Raw genomic sequence first — 3,963 nt, forward strand, 5'->3', positions numbered from 1 at the left:
GCGATCTAATTCAAGAACATTCTCATCAGTCTAACAATAAGCTCACACCCTTTAGCAATCATTCATCATTCCCCCTTTCTCCCAGCCCCAGGCAACCACTAATCTACTTTCTGTCTCTGTTGATTTGCTTATTCTGGACAGTTCATAGAAATGGAATCGTACCATTTTTTTTTTTTTTTTTTTTTTTGCTTTGAGGTCACTCTTCATTCCCTCCCCGCCCCCTTCCCGAGCAGCCTGCCCACTCCCAGCCCGGCCAGCTCACAGGGTGCCCCCAGGGCCTGTAGGTGGTGCAGGCGTCTTGCCCGTGACCTTGTTGGCGCAGTCCAGGAGAGCAGTGTGAATGTCCTTGGCACAGGCAATCTGGGCTTTGATGACCGCCAGGTACTGTGGGTAGGGCAGGCTGTCCGGCTGCACGGCGTCCGGTTTGGTGGCCGTGGGCACCAGAGTTGGAGAGTGCTCGGCGCTGTCGCAACTCTGGGACAGGCACTCATGGGCCAGGCGCAGGCAGGGCTCCAACTGGTCACAGAGTGCGTAGAACTCCTCCAGACACTTGTCAAAGCGCTGTATGGGTCCATCACTGCTCTTTTGTCCGTTGTCAATGTTAGTGTTCTGAATCAAGTTCTGGGCTGGAACCTTCATCAAGGTCTGTAGACTCTCCTTCAACTGCGGGATGAGCATCTTATAACGCTGCACCGGATCGAAGTCCTGTCGCTGTTGCTGCAAAAGCCCGCTCTGGGCAGACCCCACCAGCTGTGCTGGTGGTTGCGGCTGCTGTTGCGGACCCGGGCCACCAGGCGGACCCGGGCCACCAGACGAACCCGGACCCGACACACCCGCAGCAGACGAAGCAGCTGCAGCCTTTTGTGGCTGACTTCTTCTTCTTCTTCTTCTTTTTTTTTTTTTTTTAAGATTTTATTTAGGGGCGCCTGGGTGGCTCAGTTGGTTCTATGTCTGCCTTCAGCTCAGGTCATGATCCCAGGGGCCTGGGATCAAGCCCGGCATCAGGCTCCTTGCTCAGTGGGGAGCCTATTTCTCCCTCTCCCTCTCCCTCTGCCTGCCGTTCCCCCTGCTCGTGCTCTCTCTCTCTGTCAAGTGGATGAATAAAATCTTAGAGAAAATAAAGATTTTATTTATTTATTTATTTATTTATTTGAGAGAGAGAGAGTGAGAGAGCACGAGCAGGGGAGAGGATCAGAGGGAGAGGGAGAAGCAGACTCTCCACTGAGCGGGGACCCCAACATGGGACTCAATCCCAGGACCCTGAGATACATGACCTGAGCTGAAGGCAGACATTTAACTGACTAAGCCACCCAGGCGCCCCTGTGGCTGACTTCTTTCACTTAGCATAATGTATTCAAGGTTCATTTATGTTACCTCTTTTAATTCTCTTAAAGATACCTCATAGAACAATAGCAATCAGTTTTACCATGAAGGAAATGGAAACATACGTTAACTTGCTCTTGGACATGAAAATCACATATTCACTCAACGAATATATATGGAACATCCACACATGCCAGAAATATTCTACAAAGTAGGGTTATGGCATTTAGGGGTGGTGACGGTGGTGTCACTTAAATCAATAGACATCTAATGTAATATTAAATATAAATAAGTACAATGAAGAAAAATAAAGCAAAATGAATGGATAGGAAACATCAGGGGTAGTATTTTAGGAAAAGTGGTCAAGGGAAGGGCTCTCTGAGCAGGTAACATTTGAGGTGAGACTTGAATGGAGGGAGGAAGTTGCACAGAGGGAACAGCAAATGCAAAGCCTCAGAGACAGGAGTGGGTTTGGTGTGTTAGAGGAACGAGGAAGCCAGTGTGACTGGAGGGCAATGAGAGGAGGAAGGGGAAGAGACAGGTAGGGAGGGCAGAGAGTTGACCTCAGGTAGGCACAGGTGCAGCAGCTCATCCGTCATAAGCGGCCCCGAGGTGGAATATCGGAGTGCAAATAATGCTGGCTGGAAGATCTGGTGGCCGGGGGATGAGGCAGTTCTCTCCTGAATGTTTCTGTTACTTCAGTGTAACAAAAAAGAAAAGTGATAACTGACAGTGAGGAGGGGAGAGTGGTGCCAAAAAGTTGAGAAAGAGGGGCTCCTGGGTGGCTCAGATGGTTAAGCGTCTGCCTTCAGCTCAGGTTGAGGGCTCATGATTCTGGGATCGAGCCCCATGTCGGGCTCCCTCCTCGGCAGGGAGTCTGCTTCTCCCTCTGCCTCTTCTGCTCCCCCTGCTCGTGCTCTCTCTCTGTCTCTCCCTCTCAAATGAATAAATAAAATCTTTTAAAAAAAAGTTGAGAATGAATGGACTAAGGATTTTTAGTGGAGTCATTTGGCAGCACTGAGGGACCACTGGAAGGTTGTAATATGTTTTTCTCCAGCCATGTAAGTCATCCAAGTATCAATATGAAGTGTGTGGGAAAGTCAGTTGTAACCAGGGTTGAAGCTTCGCCAAGTGAGGAGGACAGTGGGAGAGAGGACAGGAGAGCTGAGGACGTGTGCAAGGGAGTGATTGTACTGGGACCGTGCGTGCAGTCCAAACTGGGAGAAGAAAGGACGAGGAGAGGCATGACTGACTGGAGGGATGGTGGGACCAAGATATTGTTGGAGTCTGAGTGCTGGAGGGAATGAGCTAGAAAATAGGAAGTGGTGTCTGGAGAGTTTGCAAGTATTGGTTATGACAAAGTCTAATCAATGTAGGACTCAGACTGGGTGGCTGAGGTGGGTGGAGGACAAGATTATTAGAAAAGTGTAAAAAAACAATAGGCCAGGTTATTGGATCCTTCTCGTAAATAACGAAATCACCAATAGTGATGACAAGAAAAATGGCAGAGAGATAGTGAGGCGGATGCTAGAAGGAACGAAGGGGAAGGTGGCAGATGACAACAAAAAGCAGAGGCAGCAGGTGGTATAGTTTAATGCCATGTATTTCAAGAGAGATGTGGATTTTCAGGAAGAAGGAGGAATAATGATCTGGAATTGGCAAAGGTGAGCAAGAGCTCACTCACCATGATCAGTGGTGTTTAGGTATATGACTCATCAGGATTAGGATGCGAACTAGTTCTATCTGATTTCAAATAATTTCTATTATACCACTTCACATTTGGATTAGAATTGCAGTCCTTAGACCTAGATTTCAATTTTCTCTTGCTATCCCTGCAGTGTATACCATTTGGCCACCCTCAAAATTATGTTGCTTTAAATAGTTGCCAAGATCCATTTGGAAAGTTGGATTCCTGTTAAAAAAGTCCATATTGTGCAATTGGCTAATAAGTTGAAGAAACTGAATCCTCTGGCTTGTACTTTCCCATAGTCTGGATTTTATAATTGCATCCCCCTGGTGTTAACATGCTCCTCTGTTCTTTGCAATTCCTGAAAATTGGTAATCAGATCTTGAGGCTGATCAAACTCAGGTTCATTTCTGGTAAGAGGTGGTGTTGTGTACTTGACCAGAAGCCATGTAATGTCAGGCTGTCTCTCTCTCGGTGACGCAGTAGCCACTTGTGATTTTTGTCGAGCTCTATTATTAGATCCAGTATTTCATCAGAACAAAAAATGTTGGTATTGCACCAATTCTTTTTATTAGATTAACAGCTTTGAAAAAAAAAAAAAAACCAAAAACAAAACAACACTACTTCTCTCCATCAACTGTGAGTTACCTGGAGATACAAATCACTTAGGAGGGACAGGCTATACCCTCAGTTTACTTCTAAAAGAGGCTTATCTGCCAGTGCCTGCGGTTTTAAGGATGCATATATTTTGCCTTTAAAGTATTTAATTGAGTTTGTCCTACTTTTAAAATTAGACTACCTTTACTGGATGCAGTTGCACATTGTGGCTTAATATTTTCAATTAAAGGGGAATATATTACAGGATTTAGTTCTAACACCTTTGAAGAGGACTGCACAGAAAAGCATTCAAATCTTCAACAAGCAGCTTTCCAATGATCTGCTGCATTCACAAA

General features: G+C 46.1%; 1 pseudogene; it reads right to left on the bottom strand.

The window, feature by feature from the left end:
- Positions 1-213: 213 nt before the first annotated feature.
- On the bottom strand, positions 214-1,922 carry LOC114208373 (mediator of RNA polymerase II transcription subunit 29 pseudogene; annotated as a pseudogene).
- Between the last annotated feature and the right edge of the window lie 2,041 nt (positions 1,923-3,963).

Source organism: Eumetopias jubatus, unplaced genomic scaffold (assembly GCF_037043125.1).
Source record: "Eumetopias jubatus isolate StellerSeaLion01/CBP00866 unplaced genomic scaffold, mEumJub1_p1.0 scaffold_4, whole genome shotgun sequence".
Lineage (NCBI taxonomy): Eukaryota > Metazoa > Chordata > Mammalia > Carnivora > Otariidae > Eumetopias > Eumetopias jubatus.